Source organism: Oxyura jamaicensis, chromosome 4, assembly GCF_011077185.1.
Source record: "Oxyura jamaicensis isolate SHBP4307 breed ruddy duck chromosome 4, BPBGC_Ojam_1.0, whole genome shotgun sequence".
Lineage (NCBI taxonomy): Eukaryota > Metazoa > Chordata > Aves > Anseriformes > Anatidae > Oxyura > Oxyura jamaicensis.
The window spans coordinates 31003612-31026744 of NC_048896.1; the positions used below are offsets into that span (position 1 = coordinate 31003612).

The 23133-nt window shown below is 38.6% G+C and overlaps 1 protein-coding gene across 9 annotated transcripts in view; it reads left to right on the plus strand.

Annotated features, from left to right (window-relative positions):
• PALLD (palladin, cytoskeletal associated protein) overlaps positions 1–23133 on the plus strand; it is a 197729-nt gene that overhangs the window by 33724 nt on the left and 140872 nt on the right. The window contains exons 1-2 of one of the 9 annotated variants that reach the window (XM_035326434.1): positions 10686–10761; positions 13854–14028. The exons of 6 other annotated variants lie outside the window; for them this stretch is intronic. The gene's annotated coding sequence lies outside the window, so the exon portion shown is untranslated. Of the gene's footprint in view, positions 1–10685; positions 10762–13853; positions 14029–14066; positions 14208–23133 lie in introns of those variants that run through there. 2 more of the 9 variants (XM_035326433.1, XM_035326436.1) reach the window with 2 other exon arrangements.

A 23133-nucleotide genomic window follows, 5' to 3' on the forward strand; every position in this document is an offset into this window, starting at 1 on the left:
ATGTAGTACCAGCCTGTTTCCTCCCTGGTGGTCACTGGTACATAGTACTCTAATCCTTAGGTATATCGCTGCAATTTGCCTGTATTGTGAGCAATGCACATACTAGATGACATCTCCTGGAAATGAAAGCTGTAACCAGGTGTATTGAGTTTAGTTCAATTTTCACTTTTATCCCCGTGTTTGTATTCTTTTGTCCAAGCATATCTCAGCTTGGATGTTTATAGAGGAAAATGTTCAGCAGAAAGGTTCTCAGCCCTTTATAGCTTGCTTATGCTCCTTTTAGCCTTGATTTTATGTATCTGCAGACATACTGATTATCTGTAGACATACTGAAGTTTATACCTAACCTCTTTTTCTTTTCTTTTCTTTTCTTTTCTTTTCTTTTCTTTTCTTTTCTTTTTTCTTTTCTTTTCTTTTCTTTTCTTTTCTTTTTTCTTTTTTCTTTTTTTTTTTAAATTTCACTTGATGCCAATAAAATCCACCACTACCCACTTAGCTGTTCTCAGTTCTAGAAACATGTCAGGGAGCTGCTGATACCGTTTTGCCAGGTTGAAGGACCTGAGGTGAAGTACCTTTTGTACATACTGTCCATATTCAGCAGCTTAGATACTAGCTCAAATGCCTCTGTACTGCACTCTAGTGTATGGTCTGCAGAGTTCCCCTCCCTAGTCTACTGAAAGTCCTTCTAAAATTCTGATGATTTTTTATTTCTTTTTCTTTTATATATTTAAATGGAAAATATCATAGAAAAATAGAAAATTATTTGTTTTGTTTCTTCATTTGAAATTCACTGTGCATTGAAAGGAGGTTTTAGTGACTCTGTCTGTGTTAATATCTGGAACTTCAAACTGCTGTTTTCAGCTGTGTGCTGATACTTTAGGGAACCTAAAGCCACTATTCAGAGTTAGGCACATGGAAGATGAGTTCTAGATTTACCTGCTTAGCTTTGAGCTAATGTTTGTCTGAACTTAGCTGTCGGACCTAAGTACTAAGTACTTAGCTACTTAGGTAATGGATCTGACATTTGGGTAGCTTATCTTTACATGTCTTTGTGGGGGAGTGGCCAGCTGTACTGCTACATGCTTTCCAGTGATGTCAAGCGGGGTTATCCAGAACAATTGCATAAGGATGCATATTACAAAAGGATGCAAAATCCAATGGGAGAGTGTAACTTCTGATGGAGACAGGCTTACACGTGCCTACGGACTGTCTGTATCAGTCAATCAGGCTCCTGTGTTTGTTACCAAAATCTATCTAGAATGTAAATAGCTGATTTAAAAATGAAACTAAATCCAAATTAATCCTGTTTTTTCTCTAGTACTCTAGACACTGCAGAACATTTTTTAAGATAACAAAAAGTGGGATTACAAAAGCAAAAAAATGAAGCTCTGTATCAGCAGAAAAAAGTGTTTGTGCTGTTCCTGATAAACAATGTGAAAAGAAAGCCAATAGCTTCTATTCCATATAAATACTTCAATCTTACATGCAATTTCACAAAGCTTCCACATATTTAAAGAAAAAAGCTCTCCCTTTAAAAAAGGAGTACAGCTTTAACTATGAGCTGCTACCAAGCATCCATTTTGCATTTTCCTCTTGCAGAACAAATGGCAGTTGTAGCCCTACCATAAAAACAAGTTCATGAGCCTCTGACTTCGTGATGCTAGTTTAATAATTGATGTGGACTATCTCACCATCTTACCTGTTCGTTGGCATCTGTCCTTGTTTTCCTGTTCTCTTCTCTGTTCTGAAGAATATGAAAGGAAACCAAAAATGCTGTGAGGTGTGTGTGTGTGTGTGCATGTGTTTGAATGTATATTTACAGGGAAGGCAAGGAATATTTTAGTACACAGATAGGATGATGCTTGCAAAATTGATGGTGCAATCTGAGATGCTTAACATGGATCATGCCATTAGCTCTAAGTAGTCCAAAGGCTTTGCAGTCTTTTGTCCAGTACTTCAATTGTACAGGTATCTAGTCTGATCACTTATTCAGCCAATAATGCATGTTGAAATACAAACATTTGAATTTAAATATGCCTTTTGGTATGTACTAGCAATTTTTATAAAAATATTGTTGTTGACACGTGTATATTGATCTATTTGCTCTTTAAATTAGAATACTATTTCACATCCCCGGTAATTTGCATTTCTAGCATCCTTCAGTTGTCTTTCCATGTCACTCAGCAGCTTGCTGCTCTTCTGAAGAGTAATATGAGTAATATAAGAGGAAATACAAATGGGTTGTCTAGAAACCATCTAGATCTGGCCAGGCTTATCCCCTCTTCCCACACTAGAAGTGTGAATGCGATTCAGCAAGCTACGTGCTTGACAGACAGTAGGTGTCTTTAAAATAGTCAGACTTCCTTCTGCAGACGATTCTGTTGAAAGGTAGTTCCTGTGTGAGTCCTCCTACAGATATCTCACAAAGCAAGACGAGTAATGTTTGCAAAAGGATGCCCTCGGAACTGGAAAGCTGTGCATGGAACTGGGGGTGTTCCAGACAGATTTAACCCAGATTATGTATGCTTTTGGTGTCGTTTTGGCTACTTTACAAAGCAGACAAACTGCCTGTAGAAAATGGAGTGCTATTACCTAACAAGCTTTAATTTGTTTGTGAGGCTACAGCACAGCAATAGCTTGCTGCCTCCACCACATCTAGGGCCCCAGTGTTAGGAATTACATAAATACAGAGTAAATAAGTAAGTTTATTTCCATTTCCCAAGTGCAGAGATCACTGCGACAAGTCGTAATAAATTGATATTAATCATATCTAATTCAGGAGTAGGCAGAGGTTAAGGGAAGGGAAAGGAAAGATAAGTTTTTCTTTGTTTGCTACACACTTAAAATGTCTTCCATTTTAAAGAAGGAGTTGGCATTTCCAGGCGGTGTCCAAAAGGGAGGCTGTGAACAAACTTTGGCGAACACAGATGCTCTGTCCATGTCCTGGGAGCCCTGACTGGCATGTAGCAGTGAGATGTTACTTCTGGCACCATGTGCCTTGATGATCTGCTGAGTCCCTGGCATAGCAATCTGTGTAGCAAAGATCTGTGAAGACATCAAGGACTTGGCAGCATTGTATGCAACTTAGCAATACAAGCCTCAATTTGCCAACAGGTATTGCTGCATGAGTTCATTCACTGAATGCAGAAACAAAAGCCAGCTTTTCAGTGAGTGAGAGGGAAAGAGAACTTCTTGCCAGCTGCATTACTCATTAGTCCTCTTAACCTAGCTTAACCCTTTTGTGCACAGCGAAGCTGTGAAGAAGCAGCAAGTGTTTGAATGCTTTGTGGATGCTTTCTGCATTTGTTCATCAACTGTTAGAAAGCAGCTGGCCATGCTGCAAGAGTGAAACTTTAGGAATGTGTTTCCAGATCTGCTTGGGCAGTTTGCCCTCCAGTTTGAGAGGCTATAGTTGAAGGTATGCAAAGATCAGAGATACTGTACTGGAGAGCAGCAGGATGTCTGCTTAAGACATTTGGGGTAGCGTATGCATGGAGTATCCATTTTTCACCGTAAATCCTGTTTGCCATACAATTAGCTCAGAACTTGCTTTGCAGAGTGATGTGAAATGTGATCGGGTTTAGCTCGGAAACACACATGCAATCACTCCGCTTTTGTTTTCGTGTAGCAGTTACTGCTGCTCATGCCATACTGAGGTATTTTGACATACGGACAGGGTGCAACTTCTCTCTTAAATAAAATAAGTCTGAAGGAAGACAACAGGTCAATAGCACTTCCTCCCCTAATGCAAGCTGAAAGGGGTATGAAGTATGTAGGTCACAGGGCGTCACAGAGCAGCCGGCAGCCTCAAGGAGGCAATTCCTGCTGCATGGCTCTCAGGGCTGCCCCGGCTGCCAGTAGTGCTATAGCTCTCTCTCTGGCTGTCTACAAGGACTGAGGAGAAATTTTTAGGCAGGTAGCATTACCTACCGATTACTTAAGACCACCCAAGTGAGGCAGCATCTCACTGGCAAGGGAATGTGAGCAGGCAAGAAGGGCTCTGAGCTCTTGTTTCTGAGGGCCATGCGCACTGCCAGGAGGAGTGCAGAGGAAGAGGCAGAGGTAAGGTACGTGCTGCAGGAATAATGCTCTTGGGGTAAGGCACGCCAGCTTCTCCCATCTAATGGCCTCCTGCCGAGCCCTTGCAAAATCAGGGGCTGACCTATAACACTGCGCCTAAGGAATGGCCTTTTGTGGGAGAAGACAGCCCTCATTTAAAAGCTGCAATTTAAAAAGCTCATTTGGTGCACTGTGTTAATTGCCCAGAGTCTGCATGTGACAACTTCACTTAGTCTTTTCGAGGTACCCTGAAGCTTTCTTCTATGTGAAGCTTTGCAAATTCAGCTTCATCATAGAAATATTTTACATGAAATGAAATTAGGGAAGTTTTTTCTATAACAGGACTTGTCTGACACTGTTACTGTTTCACTGATTTTATTTGTTTGTTGTTCTTTCATCTTGCCACCACCAAAAATAAACAAACCCAAGTGAAAAGCCCCAGTCAAAAGAACATGGGATTTCAAAGGGCTGCGGGGGGGGACAAGAAAACCACCAGCTACACACTAGCTCACTGTAAGAAAAGCAGTGGGCTGGGTGGCCTTTTGTGTAGGCCCTGCTCTTAGAGTATCCCAAACTGTTCACAAAAGCTTGCCTTCTGGATGCAGCTCCACAGCACTTGCCCCAGCTCTCCTTGGTGTGACCACACTCAAATCCTGCTTGCCCTTCAGCTGGATATTTCTGCCTCCTTCTAGCAAAATAATCTTTGAAATGGAGGTCAATTTCAAACAGAATCTATCAAAAGTAGGCATTTCAAAGTTAGCTATTTCAAAGCTCTGTTGAAATAAGAAACCCAGCTTAATTTACCTGCTGAGCTTAAGGCTTCTTTGTTCGCACAACTCATTATGCAAAATTATTATTTTGTTTCCCCAGCTGCTGATGAGTCAGCTTCTAGACACCAGACCAGAAGTATCGATGTCAACACAGCATACATATATTGTTTGGAAGCTAGGGGGCACAGAAGGAATTGCAAGGTGCAAATTTGAGGGTTGACAATGATGCTGTTAAGGGGAAGAGAAAGCGATTTGTGTAACACAGACAGCTTTGTAAAATATCAAGGTGGAGAAAACCTAGATCCTGCTTATCTATAAGAAATCATCCCTGAAGAATAGCCTGAGTTTTATTGCATGTAAAATTAAAAAGTTGTATGCATCAGACTGATTAGATAGAGGCTAAAAAAATAAAAAAATCACTCCTTGAATTGGCCCAAACTTACTGGCAGTGTTTAGGGAAAATTTGTATAAAACAGTCTGCAGTGCCCTAGCAAACAAAGTGAATCTGATGGGAAACCATATCCAGACTTCAGGATGACTTAGGTTTGCAGAGGGGCAAACCTTCGTATGTGGGAGGTCTGAAAAGAAAAAAAATCTCCAACCATAACTAGCCAGGGGTAGGGGTCATACTTGCTGAGCACAGACAGGGCTACGATTACTGCTAACTGTGTGCTCCTCGGGAAAGGCAGTATGGGCTTGAAGAAGGCACAGTTTGGATCCATGTTTCCTTAAGCTGCACATTAGTTGTTTTTTGAGACAGTGGCTTGCAAATCAGATACAAGTTTTAAATAGCAAAAATAATCTGCTACAAAAATAGCTGGTTTGGACATTACACCCAAGAAATGATTTGGTTCCCTAATCCTCCCAGTCAAAGCTGGCTGGATCAGTTAGGAAAGGAAAAATGTTGAGGAGTAAGGTAACAACAAAGAGCCTGGGCATTGGAATATATATATATAAAATGCAGTATATTGCTTCTTAAATTTACTAAGTGCTTTAGTAAAAGACAGATTTTCCAAAATGGCTGAATATTTTAAAATATTTCAAAAAAGTATTGTTTTGATGAGCAGAACCAGCTCTGTATGTACTAATATAAAACATCTGAGAGTCTACAGAAAAATCTTAATTTTAAAATCACATTAAAGACAGAAAAAAAAAATATCTTGGTTACAGCTTCAGACACTACTGGCCACAAACACTCCCAAATGCATATATCAGCATGCACCCCCACTCTCCCTCACCCCTCTCCTTATGCAAGGTTTCAGCAATGCATTAGAAAGGGAATGGCACTTTCTGTTAAGCATAACATGTTGTTTTTTTCCTTATTTTATTATATTGGTATTCTTTATTTTTTAATCTACCCATGAGCTAATTTCCTGAAGTGATTTTCTTCCATACTCAGGCACAGAAATATGTGGTTTACCTCAAGTTACTTTTGAAGAATTACTGCTGCACAGTTAATCCGCCTGAATAGCATTTTTAAGATTTTTTCAAATGATGAAAGGGGATTTGTCCCAGAAGTAGGTGAAGCAGGCATCCTGGTAAAACTCAACCTCCACTCTGCAGCTATCCAAACAGCCAAAGCAAGCTTGCTTTTATATAAAAAGCATTGATTGATGTTCAGGGGAGGCCCATTGCAGGCGGTGCGTGAACTGGGACCCCCTAATGGTCCAGTCAGCAGTCTCTGCTAGGTGATCTATTGGGAACTTTCCCCTGCCCGACCCAATCCTCAGTGTCTGCGCCAAAAATATGTTTTCTGGAAATCATGCTTAGAGACATTGCATGCTTTATTTAAAAAAATAAAAATCTGTGTTGACTCCAAAGTGAAAAGATGTAAAGAATATGTAAATGAGTAGGAGCTCATCAAAAACAGTTCAAGAATTAGATATGCTTCTGACAGGTTTAGACGTACTTTTATTTCATTTCCTGATGATAACAATAATTTCTCTGACAAGTGTTAATTCCTAAGTTATTTCTAGTTCCTACCCTCTATACCCAAATGTAATCTTTTTTCTCTGTCATTGGTCATAAGAAAATATTTTTTACTTTCCAGAAAAATACTTTTTTTGTTTAATATAGTATCCCTCACAGTTTAATGTTATAAAAGTTTGAGAAAGAAAACTTGCTAGCTTTGTAATTTGTTTACAGAGGGTAAATACCGAGAGTGATAGAGAGGATCTCTTTTTAAGTAAGTAGACATGCATAATGTTTGTCATCTCAGACATGAATTTGGTTTTACATTTTGAAAGGCTACCCCCATCTAGCAGAAAGCATGTGTGCCAACTATTTATATTTTGCGCTAGTAGTAAATCAAAGAATTGTAGTGGTTTTGTTTGTTTGATTGTTTGTTTGCTTAAATTAAAAACAAAGTCTTGTCATGGCTATTGGAACTTCTCGAGTAGTAGTGAATCTAGCTTCAGAATCCAATATGGAGGGCTTGTTTCTTCCATTTAGCTAATTTCTTTATAAGATTTTTTAAATGCTGGCTCACTAGCAACTCTGCTGAATGCTTCTACTGCTTAGTAAACACATCTTGAAAAAATGCAGTGTTTTTTCACTTGGCTTAAACTAATCACTGAGTTTCTTTAAAAGGAGGTCGTTCTTCCCATTTTAAAGTTTTTTGGTTGCTGGTTGTTCTCAATCTGCTGCTGGCTGAGAACAGAAGAATTTGTGGTACAATGAGAAGGACAGAATGGTTAGATTTTCCATGTTTTTGTTGTAAATAATGCAACTTATTTTTTAATAACTGTTGTGTGACTTTGAAAGGATGGCAGTTGCCTTACTGTCAGCTGAAAACTTGACTAGTGTTCAAGAAGTAAACCTTTAAGACATGATAAAAAATGGGGGGTTCCATCCCAGTTTAGGGATCATAGGTTCATTCTATTTTTTTTTTTCAAAATATTTATTGTTTCAAACCTAAAATATATTTTCATTTAAACAGAAATGCTGGATTGCTCCTTTTAAACTACTCTCAATGATAGAGACTGCAGAAACATATTTCTTCACCCTTAAAACCGTTCTTTAAAGGCTCGACTAGAAAGGGATAAGTAAGTTTTAGAACAAAACTCCTTCAGAATATCCGTATAGTATTCTGATTTGTATGAGAGCAGAAGGGTTTTGTTGCACCTACAGGACAGAGGCCATGCAGACCTCTTTTTATATTGCTCCATTTTATAAATAAGCTCCTGCTAGTTATTAGATTATAGTCTAATTATTTTGATAATGTTCGTATTAACAAAATACATAAACTAAGCTAAGAATTAAGTTCATCAACTGTGTTTGTCACAGATTCTTAGAATTGCAACTAAATTTAAAAATATGTATTGTACAGGATTTCATGGTTTATTTTGTTACTTTCCAGAAACCACACAAAGAAAATGGTTTATGAGCTTCTAACATGGCTCTCTCACTTCTTGTTTCTTGGCTAAAGTGGCAGCAGTGTCACCTGCAGACTTCCTGGACCTTTGTGTGTGTAAAGGAGGAGGTGCTGGTAATGAAGGAAAGTCTGTTTCAAGTAGTACTGCTACCAGAGTCTGGTCAGTTGTCCCAGAGTTTTGCCTTGTTTCCTTAGAAAGGAAAGTCACTAAAAACTGTGGCTTGTAAGGTGACCAAGGTGCTGTATTCAAGCTACATCTGTTTTCTGGCACTTCTCAAGGATTTTCTGTAGTAACTGATGTAGATAAGGACTTGAAAAAAAAAATAAATAAAAAGGGGAAAAAAATGAAAAGGATAGAATAGGGGCAGAACTAGGTGGCTTTCATTCTGAAAACTGTTTTACAAGAGTGGCAACAATTTTTAGGTGTAGTCTGTTATTTTATACAACCAAAGCTGACAGATTTCTCTAGCACTATACTGGATTTATACATTTTTATGAAATGTATAAAAATGAGCAAAATTTTCTTTAATAGATTTCGAAGGACAAGTTTATTTGTGGAAATCTTTAACTCTGTCTGAGAATATGTATATTTTGGAAGGGGCTATTTGGATTTGTACTTTGTGACAGCAGGTAATAGAGATTCATTAACTGTTTGCACACTCTAGGCTTGTATGTTCCATTAACATGTGAATAAAAGTGAACTAAATCCACAGATACATAGAAAGATCAGAAAAGGCACAAGATTCTCAGATTCACTGTCTATTTAAAATAGTTCCTATGAGTTACGGCCTCAAGCAGAATATCCCCAGTGCACAAATCATACGGACAGTAAATGAATTACATGAGTGAATGTGTTGGGTCGTAGAAACCTCTGGCTACCCTCATGTCCACCCTAGTTTCTGCATCCTTTTAGGATGATTTTACCTCTAATCACTCAGGAACTTAAATGAAACCCATTTCAGGACTGATTATTATATACTTATCCTGAGATTACAAGGGATTTTAAAAGACAGCGAAAGAAATAGGTGATTCTTTTACTTAAACAAAATACTTCAGCCATTTGACTTGTTTGGGCTTGGGGTGCCTGCATGTAACTCCAAAAAGTAAACAAATTTTCATTGAAATCAGATGTAGTAACTGGTCTGGAAAATAATAGTTATTGTTCTTGCATATTTGGGTCTTTGGAGAATTCCTTCTGGCATCTAAATCAAAGAGATGTGTACTCAACAGCATTCCTATATTTGATTGACTTTCCGGCTTAAGTGCAGATTATGAGAATTTTTATTGGCGTAATTGTAACAAATATGTATTTCTAACAGTTAACGATACAATGCAGCAATGAAACGTTTGGAAAATCAAACTTGCCTGAATGCATGCTGTCAGTGGGATACAGATATTGACCCCGGGGGCATCCTGCTTGGGGCTGTAGCTTGTAGCTACCATTCATTTCAATCGGCACGGGATTTGAGAAGTTTGTGATTTCTTTGAAACTTCAGTTGAGGTACGATATTAATTCTGCCCTTGAGTTGTGTGGAAGAAATCTCATTAATTATCATATTATGAGGTATTTGTACACATCACTTTATGTACACAGCCTGTATGGCTGTTTCTAATACCTCGTTCTTGTGCATCTGTACTTACGTCTAAGAGAATTAACAGTGCTTGTAAACAGAACATCAGAGACCCCAAAGGTAGAATAGTGTATGTTCTTTTCTCTTTCTGCACAGAAAGTTTTGATGCAAGGCAAGTGTTATGGAAATTTTGTTTTATTTAAAAGATCATATTTTTTCTAAACATTTATTCAAATATATTAGGCGGGGAGGAGGGGGAGGATTGTATTTCTCTTAAATACTAACTTATGTTATTCCTCTAAGAGAAGACTTTGGAACTACACAGTGAAATCTTACTTTCAAAAACGTCTAAGTGTTCTTTAGCCCCCTTAAGAATGAAATTTTGACACCTAAATAACTTCAGAGAATGCAAATACTTCACGCTTTATCTTTGTGGAGAAAAAACTCCTCTCTAAGCATCTACCACAGAAATAGTTCTGCTTTTTAAAAGAACACAAATCTTTAGGGGCAGTGAGGAAGGTGATAGAGATCAGGGGAAATCATGCTTTGGGTCTGTAGTGACAGAAATCATGATTAGAAGTTGGAGGGGCTGTATGGATAGAAAAAAAAAAAAGCAAAAAACAAAACAACAACAAAAAACTTTAAATGTTTTCCTACCTAATCAAAGGTACACTCAAAATAGCTCATCATTTGAACAATTAAGGTACGTAGCTTTCTAAAAAGAAAATATGTGTGAGGAATATGTAGGCTGTCTGACCTCAGCTTCCTACCTCTTTTGCATTTTTCACCAGTCTTGCTTCTTTTCTTAGATTATAGCCCTGGTCATGCAAGTGCTCCCTACATTCAAACACTGTGTGACCTTTGCTGCTGAATGTCAGATTTACATATGCTATATTGGGAACACATTTGTGCGTACAAAGTCCGAGACACTGAAGTTGTTAAATGGCCCAGTTCACCAGAGCTTGTGTCTACAAAGTGGTGAGAAGAAGTGAGTCAAATTTATTTTTTCTCCTTAATACATGGATGTTATTATATTGCACTATTATTCTCAGGAGAGGAAAGATGAAAAGTAGTGGCTTCTTCATGCAAACAGTCCCGGAGAGTCTGCCACAACCTCTCTCACCGGGTCTTACCATATAGCAATAAGAGAAAATGTTGCTTTTCAGAAGCCACTAGTAGCCAATTCTGACATCGGTTCGAACCCTTGATCACCCTTAAGGAATCTTGAATTTGCTTTATAGTTTGCTTGTTATCATTTCTTATCCATGTATCTAATGCTTCAGAAATTACTGTAGCCACCTGGTCCAGGGAGCAACCGGTTTATGGTGACTGTATCTTACTAGACAAAGCTTTACTCCTGCCTTTCTCTTTTCTGCCGTAGTGAGAATGAACTTTCAGTGAAAGAAAGTATAATATATCATTTTCTTTTCCTTCCTTTCTAAACTAGAATTGAGGATAGTTGGAAAGCAAACTGAAATAGGAGAAATGTTCATCAGAAATTGAAACTTGCAGCTGAAATGTTTGTAGTCACAAAATAAGATGATACTTGGAGCAAATCAGCTGCAAATTACCAAATGTACGGTTGTAATTTTCTTACATGGGATAGGGTTACATTATATTGGAGGTAAATAACCCCAATGTTAGTGGAGTAATGTTTTTGAGTTCACTAATTATACAATAACAAGTACTTCTAGGTATTTTTTGTGCTGTATGCATTTGTTACCTGTGTAGACTTCCGACAGTGACAAGAATCCTAGTAATGATTAGTTCGATGGATAAATGTTGTGGAACATCACCCACTGAGCTACTCAGCCTTAGTTTATCACATTTTATTTGAATTTCTGGTTGTCAGGGTTTCAAATTCTCCGGAAAGCCACTTGATGATTTTGCGTCTCTGGTTATGACAGGGCAGAGGAAAGTGGGGGACAGGGATTTTGTTTGTTTGTTTTTTGGCTTGCTTTTTCATGTTTATGTTGTCATTTTATACTTCCTCTGAATTCATATTCTTCCAGTCCCTTGCTTTTCCAATAACAGTGAGCAGAACAAATTCAAATGTCTGGAGCAAGGTTTTGGACAAATCTCTTTCTTCTGGAGACTAAATTGCAATGAAACTAGATACGGGCTTATTGATGTCCACTGAAAGCATATGGTTTTTCAAGTTAGAACCGTAATTAGCCAGGTCAGCAAATTCAGTGCAGCTGATATTCAAGATGAGATGAGGTGTGGACTAAAAGCCCTCAGGTAATCTTATCTGTTCTTGATCTTTTCTTGCATGTGAAGTTTGTCAGGTAGAATTTGGGCTGGCAAACCTTGAGACAGGAAAGGAAGCCAAGATATGTAATGCTTACCAAGGAGTAAAGTACCAGGAGAAAAGTACATCACAGTAGGGCTCAGGGAACTTCCTGATACAGAACTTGGATTTACTGTAACTTTTTATGGCCTTGAAATATATTGAAATTCAGTCTCTAGTGAATATGCAGGAAGGCAAACTTAAATCATCATAACTTACTTTCATTCCAGATGGTTTCTATAGGCTTCTGAGACTTACCTTCAACATAGAGTGTACTTGTAATTTTAAAATTTACCATAACAATTTTTTGCTACTAGCTTTCGAAAAGTGCTGTAATTTCTTTAATGTAAGTGGAATGTAGGGAGCGGTATTATATGGGTTCGATAAAACCTAAGCTCCTTATCCACAGACCCATTAGTCTTACTAATGGACTAATAAATAAATAAATAAATAAGTCCAGAAAAAGCATTGACTCTGGATGCAGAAATCTCGATGTCTGATGTCTGAGCTATACTGTCTTCCATACTAAGGAACAAACTCTTGTGTAAACTGGTAGTTGTTTCTTCCTATCATTCGCGAAACTGGCACGCTGCAGGTTCAATGCTTTTCTTCTTTCTTGCCCATTTTTATTTCTGTTGTGAGAATTGTTATTTCAGAACTATTCATTGCTAAGAGTGACCAGATTTCCTTTTCTAAAGCACCATGTCAGTTACCTGAGGATCTTGGGGTAAATTATTCTGCAGCAGATTAAATTAAATCCAAGATTGCTTTGCCCGTTCTTCATATTGTTGTGTTCTAATTAAGCCTTTCAAAAAGTAATGCTGCTTACTTCTCAGAAAGCAGTATGATAGGAGAATAAAATATATTGTGGTAGTTTGTAATATCTTGAGGACACTTGTCTGAAATTCAAGCCTGACTTGATATAATAAACAATCTCCAGAAATTGTCATTAGAGACTGCTTCTGGGCATAGAAGTAGCTTTAGTGACCCTCAAATTTATTTGACAGAGTCCAGATTAAATGAAGCAATCAAAAGGCAAGGCTATCACTAATTGTTTATTATTCTTCCTTAAATTTGTTGTTCACTTGTTAATGACCATTTTCATGATTTTAAAAAGCCCAGAATTATTATTTAAACCAGTATTTTAAAGCTTTTTACTGCTGACAATGGTTACATTGCAGCTTTGTGATTACCTAGGAAAGAAGTCTTCATTTATTTTTCTGTGGGGTTTTCTTTTTTGTTTGTTTGGTTGGTTCTTGTAGTTGTTTTGATAAGTGTTTCCCTGACTGTGGAAATAATTTATGAAAAAATAAACTATTAAAAAATATTTTATATCCCTATTTCTGCATTATACTGTATATTTGCAACATTTTCTACTTTAACAATCACCATTTAGAAATACCTAGGACTGGAATTTAGGAACTTCTGGAAAGGCAACCATTCTGTTTTTTTCTCTCCAGTTTGCAAACAAACGAATGCATACAGTGTGAAATGCACTCTGGCTTCAGTGTTACCGAGTAGACTGCTACTAAATCATGCTTTTTCTGACATGTCTTTGAAAGTGTAGAGCTCCTCAGTTCCAGCTTAATGGCACAATCAAGCGAGCTGCAAGTCACACTGGATTTTTTTCTCTACCTACTCTTGAGATCAGAATCTTAGGGTAGAGATACTCTGCACATGTGATAAGGGGAGAGACTGGGGGGAGACGGATCGCCACATTACTTCCTTCATGTTATTTTTGGATATGACTAGCATTCCTCCCCTTACACACACCCTCTTTTTCTCCCCAGCCCCCATCTCTTCCATGCATTACAAGCTCATACAAACACTCTCACGTACGCTGAAGCAAAAGCGAGAGCAACAGCTGGACTGAAGCCACAGGACTTAAACTCCGCTTCCTCATTGCCAGCAGGCTTTGTTCTTTGGAATCACTCAGAACCGGGGAGAACGTCTTCATTGCTGTCCGTGAGTGGCTGGAATTTTGGCAACTCGGCTCTCTATTAATTTTTCCTCTGCTCTTCTGCAAACTAGGCTGAATTTAGAGCAGCAAAGCTCAGAGCCGGGGATAGGCAAGAAATAAAGGATCCTGAGACGATCAGCCATCAGCTTCTTTGGGGGGGTTGGGGTCCGTCTGTTCCACAACGGTAAGTGCCAGCATTAAATGTGTGTAAAGATGCAAGAAAGAATAAGGTGCTTAGCTGTTTTACTACAACAGGGGAGGGGAAAAAAGTACGCGAGTGAATCATACAGTGCGTCTTCAGTAATAGTGGTCTCCAAACAGCGCCTAGCAGTAAATTTTTCCTCATTTCTCGTTTTCCAAAACGCACTGCAAGAATGTATATATTTTAGTCACATTCCTAAGTACCTGTGCAATTCTGGAAAGCTTTCCAAATGGCTTCAGTATTGGTTTTTCTGCAGATCTTCTTTGTTTTGAATCATGTAGAACAGAGTGGCTTTAACTTGCAGAGTAACCCATTTCTTTTAAGTGCAAGAGCTGAACCTGGGCAGCGAAGGTTTTCCCTCACAGACAATACCTATAAAGCTAAAGTTCAGGGAGGATGGGGGAGTGAAAAGGGATGAGATGCTTCCTAAGTCTGTTTATCTTTAGCAACCAAAAATAGACCGGTTTTAAATGATTGGCATTCATTCAGAGGTCGTCCCCCCCTGCCCCCTGTAACCCCTCCTACCCCTCTTACCTTCCCCCTTTCTCCCCCCCAGCCTTAGGGGCCAAGCAAATCTGTTCTAAAAAAAACAAAAAGATCGGAGGGCTTTCTGTTTTAGTGCATGCAAATGAAAGCTTACATACAGTGGAAGAGTGGATGTGCTTGGATAAATGACTGTCTTAGAGAGGACAAGAGCTGCAAAAAGAAACTTGGTTGTCTTCCAATAAGCAAAGTGATTTAGCTGGTCTTGCTTTATTTAAAAGCTGACTGCTGTCAGAAGACTGCTGTCTTCTAAGTTTGCTAGCAGAATAAATTGCTTTGTAACAAATTTCTTTTTTTTTTCCCTCTCCCTATCTTGTATCTTGTCTTTCAGAAAAGTTTTATAAAAATCAGCAGAGCAGCAGGTTAATCCAAATGCCCTGCTTTCAGAAATGGCACCTAGCTGTCAAAAGAAATTCACTCTAGGGACCCATTTATTTTAAAGCTAATGAGAAGCACTGCTATCAGCATGCTGTTATGTCTTGCTACATGGGTTATCTTTAAGTGATAAATAAGAAACCCTTGAAATACAAATGTTCAAATATGTAGTAATTGTAGGGAAGGATAGAAGATCAGGTCATTGAACATATTTATGTACTTGTTGGGGAAGGGTTACTAGGACAATAGACCTGACAAGAGGAAAGCTTTCCTTTCTCATTTCTTAACTCTGGCACAATTAACTACTTCAAGTAGTTATTTCAGTGTTTTATGTGGAATGGCACGCAGCACCTTTCCTCTACTGCCTTATTTTCTGCTGGTTTATCAGAGATTTGTGAAGGTGAATCTAGTCACATGAAAAATATGCTGATTGTGCAAATGGGTGGTTGTGCAAAGTATAGCAGGCACTGCCAATAACCTGCTTGTTCTGAGGTCTGCAACTTTTGTTTTTTTTTTTTTTCTAGTTCAGAAACATGGAACCAAAACTCACCCTTTCTGACCTTCACCATTCATTTGGAAGAACAGTCTGCTTGGTGTGCTCATTCGTAATAAATAAATAAATAAATCTGCTAAATTCATTGGAATAATTTCAAAATGCTGCTCAGCAGGATAGTTTGCAATGTGTTAGGATGTCGGTGCTATTTAGTGCACGTTTTGTTTGCAGAGGACTAAGACACTTCTTTCTATGGCAGTTCCTGACTCTATTTATGGCAAGTTATTCACTGAACTGGAATTGCACACTAGAACCAGCAAAGATTCTTTTTCGGAGCTAAAAATGGAATGGTGTTTTCCAGAGTTGGGTTCCCCCCTGCTGATGGCACTATGTCAGGTTTTCTCAGAAGCTGCTTTCAGTTTCACAATTTACATGGGTGCTATAATGACTTTTTTTCTTTTTTTTCCTTGATTGATGTGGTGGAAAAATCTGACATCTTTATGCTGTTTTTCCTGCTTTGATATGTTAAATCATATTTTCTACTGACTGTGAGGTTTGGCACTGAGTGAGTTCAGAGATGGGCCTTAACCAAACCCCCTGGATTCCAACATCCCTGAAGTAGGAGAAGGTTAATATCTGGATCCAAACGTCTTGGCTCTGGCCTCTTCCTGCTTTAAATGCACATCACTTTGGCTACATGTTTAAATTGTTTTTGAGGTGATTAAGACCGAAAGTCTTTCAGGCTGCAGACAGATTTTAAAGTGTAAGTGACACAAGAATCTTACAGTTAGTTAAGTGAAGCTTGCTTATTTGCTGCTTAAATTTGACTTTTAGGAGCCCCTGGGGAATTACATTCCCACATTCCCCTTCCTCTACTATAACTGCAGAAGTAAGTCATGTTTTGGAACTCCTTCTGAGATGTCCTGAGAAAGGTAAGGTGCTTAGTGCCTACAGTTCCTGCTTACTCCAGTGGAGCAGCGGAGGAGGCTAGCAGCATTTATCCAGGTGATACAAGTACTTCACTGGCGTTGGCTGATCCTGAGTGATCAGCCTACAAGCTTTTAATGAAGGGCCACATAAATTCTTATTTGTGCCAAAAAAAAAAAAATGTGGCCGCCCACAGCAAGCAGTGCTGTAGTGCTTCATAAAGGGATGTGCAGATTGTTACTGAAATCATGGTGGTTCTGCTTTTTTAATTGATCGACTTCTCCGAGTCTGGCTAGCTTAATGAATTCAATAGCTCTCTGTGAATACAATTACACACAGATCTGCCAGCTGCTTGTGGTATCGCTGCTTCAGCAGGGGGTGAATAAAGGGAAAAAAAAAAAAAAAAAAAAAAAAAAAGCTGTTCTTTGGCTGTGTTGGCTCACTGTGGTTTGTGGCACACAGCACTGATTTATTAGGCAGTAGTTGCATTTTTTCCTTTTTCCCTTGAATGATTGAACTGTGATGTCACTTTTTGTCTTGGCTTTAGCCTTTTTTTTTTAGCCTTTTTTTTTCTTTCCCTGCAGACTATTCTCTTAACACTAGGGAAGTGGGAAATGTCCCAACGTCCATTGCAGAGCAACTCTGTCTACCCCAGCACATTCCAGGGCCACCGAATCATTTGTGGTGAGAGTGATTCAGATCTGGTTAAGATGATTTAAAAGAGAGGTTATGGGCATACTGCAGTTGTGCATTTAAGAACATACAGAGAGTTTTTTACTGCCTGATTGAGACCACATGGCTCCAACTTAAACTTTTTTTTTTACATGGAAATTGTTGGCTGGATATACTCAAACGATTTATTTTTTTTTTAATTGCCTGGAGGCTGAGTTGGGATCATGGCATTTAATGGTAAGGTCAGGGTTAAAACACATAGCTGTTAATGTTCCTTTGACTAAAAGGAGAGATGGCTTCTTTGAATATTTTGCATGGAATACAAACATTCCTCTCTCGTACAAGACAGCAAATGTATCCCAGGAATTCTTTTGGATGTTATAGGGGAACCGGTGGCCTGATTTTAGAGGGAGAGGGAGAGGGACAGAGAATGAGGGAAGATCTCCCTGTCATAAATCACACTAAATACATTCCGTTCCGTATAAATCCTGCAAAGTAAGATAAGTAAAAACAAAGGACAATGACCTGTTTGATTGTACACAGTTTAATCGCTTGCTTACAAAACCAACACTTTGGGCTGCTCTGAAGAGGAGTGAGAAGTCTATATATTTAAACACCTACATGTAAATTAAAATTAATATAATTTAATTAATATAATTTAATATAATTTATAATTTATACATGATATGTATAAAACACTAGAGATAAATTAATTTAAGCCTGATGTTGAAGAGAAGGTGGTTTTATTGTGGTTGAGGATAACCTGAATTTACTGAAAGGTCTACTTAACTTCCGAGATGGAAACAATCCTGCTTCTAAAATCCATTCTTGTTCTCAAGGTTCTGTTCATCCTGAACTTGAATACCAGCTCATTTTATATAGTTTGCTAGTGTACCAGTCTTGCTTATATTCTTTAAAAAAACTAACAAAAAATAAATAAACAAAGACCTTCTGATGCACAACACTTGATCGAAGGCTTTCATTGTCCATGGAGGCCCGTGGACAGAATGCTGCTGCTTTCGAAGCCCCTCCGTTGAATAATCTCTGCCCTTGAGGCACTGCTAAGTTCCACCACATCTGGCTGTTGTACTACACCAACAGAGCCACTGCTCTCCTGAGTCTTCCCTGCATCTTTCCTGTCAGTGTGGCTGTTGCACGTTGGATGTGCCACCTTAGGATGTGACTTTTAGATGGTGATTGCATTTTTGTATGTATATGGGAAAACAAATCCATGGAGATTCAAATTAAAAAAAAAAAAAAAAAAATCCTCTGGTTGGAAGATGAAGCAAATATGAAGAACAATTCTTACAGTAGTGCCGTAAGAGTTTTCTAGGAATTGTATGTAAGTATTATTCTGTAACAGCAAATACAATACACAATAACATTTTACCGTCTTTACTTACTGGGGTAGTAAATTTAGCTGGATGAAACTGGGGAAAAAAAGAGAAAAATAACTCATACAGCTGTGTACATCCTTTTGAGATAATTTCTTGTTTAAATTTATTTCTCTCTCTAATTTATAGGTCATATTAACTTTTTTCTTAACTGCTTTTTTAAATTAAAAAAAAAAAAAAGATAAAAACTAAAACAAACAAAAACCCTTTAGCCAGTGTTCACAAACCACTGTGTAGTTAATTTCTGCCTCTCATAAACTGCAATTTAAGTGCTTAAAACTTACGTGCAGGTTTTTTGTTTGTTTGTTTGTTTGTTTGTAACCTTGAAGTGTGCAATGCAGATGGGAAAGCTATTAGTATTTCTGAATAATGGTTGTGACAATCAGAGGCCAAAATGTATACAACAGCACCCTGAAATGTCTGTCCCTTATGTCTTATTGTGTTCTGTCATTGTTCAGTTTTACTATATTAGCATTCATGAAATACTTAAAACCAACCTGAATTGTTTTCAGACAGTACAATATTAATTGTAGTGTGGATAAAACAATACAACCCCCCGGTTTTCTACCGGGGGAGGAGGAAAGGAAGCACGGCCCTTAGAGTGCCTGGTCTTAAATAGGGCATCTTCTGCCTGAAGCCTTTGACAAATTCCAGGTACCTCGGTGCTTCACAAATACAGTGAAGCGGAGGTGGTAAGACTCTGCTGCATGGTATAGCCGGGTGTTTTCATACAAAGGCTGAATTATTCAGTCCTTTGGGACATCTCCAGGGCCAGCTTTGATAGGACTGTTAAGGGCATATGGGTATTAAGCTGTACCTAGACTGACATTTGTCATTCTTGCCAAACTTAATGACCACTTATATATGGCTTTCCTGATGGTAATGCTGGCACCATCTGTGTTGCACAGCTCATATGTAAAATAGATCCCCTCTCTCTGGTCAGTTTTTTAAACAGTGGAGAGGGGCAGGATGGAAAAGGGCTGGAAACAAGGATTAAGGAATTCTAGGATTTCTGTGTGCCAGAGAAAGCACATATATAAAGTCTAGTCAATACAGAAATGAGTATACCTTAAAGCAGACTTGAGCACTGACCCTTGACCTGTTGACTTCTTAAGGAATTTTCAATTTTCCAGTGAAAACTGCTTTTGATAATGTTTCACGTTTCTGTTTTCATAATGGTTATGAAAAATGCCCATGGTACACTTTGAGACATGGCTGGCTTTGAGACACGTGTCGGCAGGTGGGAGGAATCTTGGAAGAGAGGAATGTTTGGAGCCAGTAGGCACTGGCCATAGATACACAGATGGTGACACAAGCACGTGGCAGTGGTACGTGTGTGCTTCTGGACCATGCCGTTTTGGCAGCTGGCAACAATGGATATAAGCTTGTTTGATAAGGCTAGAACCAAAGTGCTGGGTGAGAGCCCTGCTGTGTCTTGCAGCTAGTGAGAGTGTGTAAAGTGCTTTAATTCAGTACTCAGTAGATGCTGAACATCATTAATATCAGTTAATCACTACTAATTAGGAGATGAATGTAGGTGGTGAATGTAGCCCTCCCCCAAAGAGTCTTTGAGTTTTGAAGTCCACAGTAATGCAGGGGTTAACCCTGATGGCAAGTATCTGTTTGCATAAGCCAAGTAAGCCGGTCACATTTTGCCTGGGCTGTGTGATTTCAGTAGAAGGATGCTGTGTGTAAGGAAGGATGCTGAGGAAATGGTGGCATAGGTTTTGCTGCCTTGGGAGAAATGAAGCTCCAAAGACAGTCAGTTTTCCTTCCCCACCCTTTCCTTCCTCTGATCTGCTCTTTCAACTGGACCCTTTCATTTGGTGTACGCTTTATTTGTCCTAGAACATCACAGATGTTATCTGGGAATCCAACGTTTTGAATCCTACTTTAGCTCTTGTAAATATGCAATATGGCAATATTTATCTGTGTAGGTGAAGGAGACCAGCATAGTTGGGAAAGACTGCATCCGTAAGTTGAGAACAAAATTTGACAAAAATGTTAACCATTTAAAAATAGTGCAAATTAGCTGTAATATTAGTTCTGACTAGTTAGTTCCTGTTGGCTCCTGGGTTAGCAAGCAAATATGAAAACTAAAGGAAAAAGTTGAAAATAAATAAAACTTTAAAAAACACTGTAGAGAAAGACAAATAAATTAAAATTGAAACTAAGAACCAAAGTGTAAATAGTTGCTAGTGAAATTTTTGCATACACCACGGCATTAGGATTTTTTTCTGAGATGTTGTTTGTATACATTGTTAGGTGCCTCACACAAACCCACGGAAAACACATTTTGGTTTTCCTGGTAGTCTCAAGGGCACTTGAATGAGGACTTTGATTTAAGCTCAGGAGATGAAAATTGTGGCGATCGTTAACAGAAATTGTTAAATAGAGCTTTAAGTCACACACCAGCAAGTTCAGCCAAACCATCTGTTCTAATTGTATGATTGCTGCTTTTGTGATCTGTAAGTACATGAAACAGATTCGGTCATGCTTTGGCTGCATAGTTACAGTCAAGAGATGGGTAAATAGATCAGCGTTACCTCTTCTGCCTGCATTCATTAGTGTATAGCTATCATCTGTATGAGCTATCATCAACATCCCTGCAACAGTCTGCGAATACAGATCATCATAATCTCACATGCTTCAGTGACAGAAGTCCCCTCCCTTGGCAGCCTGAGACATGCTGCTACTGTTGGAAATCACAGTCAGGGGAGTGCTGAGGTGCTTGTTCTCTGCAGTTCTCTGGGTTGCTCTGCAGGACAATGCCCATCTCTGCAGCCTGAGCCTCACTGAGTCAATCTGACTGCTGTCAGGCTTAATGCAAGGCACTGACAAAACTGCTGACAGCTTTCTGCCTTTGATCTCAGCTTCTACATTACTGCCCTGACCTGCATGAATTAAGTATTTTATCTTCTAATCAACGGAGTTGTTTTCACAGACTCTGGCTTGGAAGTTACACAGAAAAAGAGAGATGATGGTAGGAACAGCACCCGTGGAAGAACGAAACAGTTTTGTATTGGACACGTAGGCTCTCACTTTGTATCTGGTATAGTTTAGCTAATGTTGCAGATGTGAATAAAAGGGCCTAGCTATTCAGCTCCAATAAAGTAGATAATTGTCTTTTGCAGGGATCATTTAGTTGTGCCTATAAAAAGCACAGGGACTGCAATACACGTAATAGTTGGTATGATAATTTCCTATCCTTCATAACTCCAGCAAGATGTCTGCCAGTTCTGAAGGAAAGCCTGCAAGCTCCACAGTTGCCACTTCTGTGTTTTCAGTATGAATTAGACTATGTACACTGGATAAAGGTTTCTTTTTGCTTGCTGTTGATCTGCAAATCGCTAAGGTTTCCTTATGCAGTGGTTTGTTGTTCTTCTTGTATTTTTTTTCTCCTCTGAACTGGATGTCTGTATTGCCAGCCATGAATTCAGTGCTAACTCACCACAATTATATTAAATATGATGTACCTTATGTATAGAATTTAAACTGTGCAAACGCAATTTTCTCCTCATAACTTTCCATCTTTTTCTTTACTCTTTAACTCTTTATAGTCCTTCCCTCAAAGTCCAAAATATTATTCCACTGAAAGGTTATTATACCTAGCGGTTCTGTAAGAGGTTCCCTTACACATAGGATAAAATAATTATAGTATTCTAGTTCGAGATCTTTTTCTGGTCTAAGAAGTATACAAAAAGCAGCATTTCAGTTATGGACAATATGCATTCCATTTCAGCTAGACAGGCAATTGTGTTAGTCCTACAAGCCTCAACAGTTCTTGGGGTCTAAAAAATGTTTGGCATTTTCCATGTGATTATTCAGTATTTATTTTTTCTAACCCACTGTAACTGTCTTCACTGCTTCTAGTTTTCTTTCTTTTCTTCCCTTCTGAGATCATGTTAATCTCCCATCAGGTACTAGAAGTGGTAACTTGATGTCAGCCTAGGTGTATGCATGCCAAGGGACGCTATCTGCCATTTGCGTGAATGTAGCTGCAGTTATTTGGTGTGCACACCAGAGAAGATTTATGTGTGTAACTGCCTTCAGCATTAAGGGAAGTCAGCCATATCAAGCCCTTCCTCAACAACAGGCAAACAGACTCCTAAGAATTAAGCTCCAATATTTAATAATTTCCAAGCGTTGCCATGCAGTGCTGTATAATAATTTACATCAGCCTGTTCATTCCAATCTGATCAATTATTTAAAAGGCTGAATAATAATTTTATGGCTTTACAGTACATCTGGTAATGCAAGGTCAGAATTTATTCTTATTCTATAGAGACCTAGTCAGCATCTGGAAGGTGGTCTTAAAGTTAAGGCAGTGAAAGCTAGGTTCTGACCTGGCTCTTGCATGTCATGGGTGACCATGGACAAAGTGCTTAACCTCTGTTTCTCAGTAATAAAACATATCTAATTACCTCATGCTCCATTACTGTTGCAGTGCTCAAAGTCCTGTTGGCAGAGCTTTTCTTTAGAGGAACATTTTATTGGGCAGCCT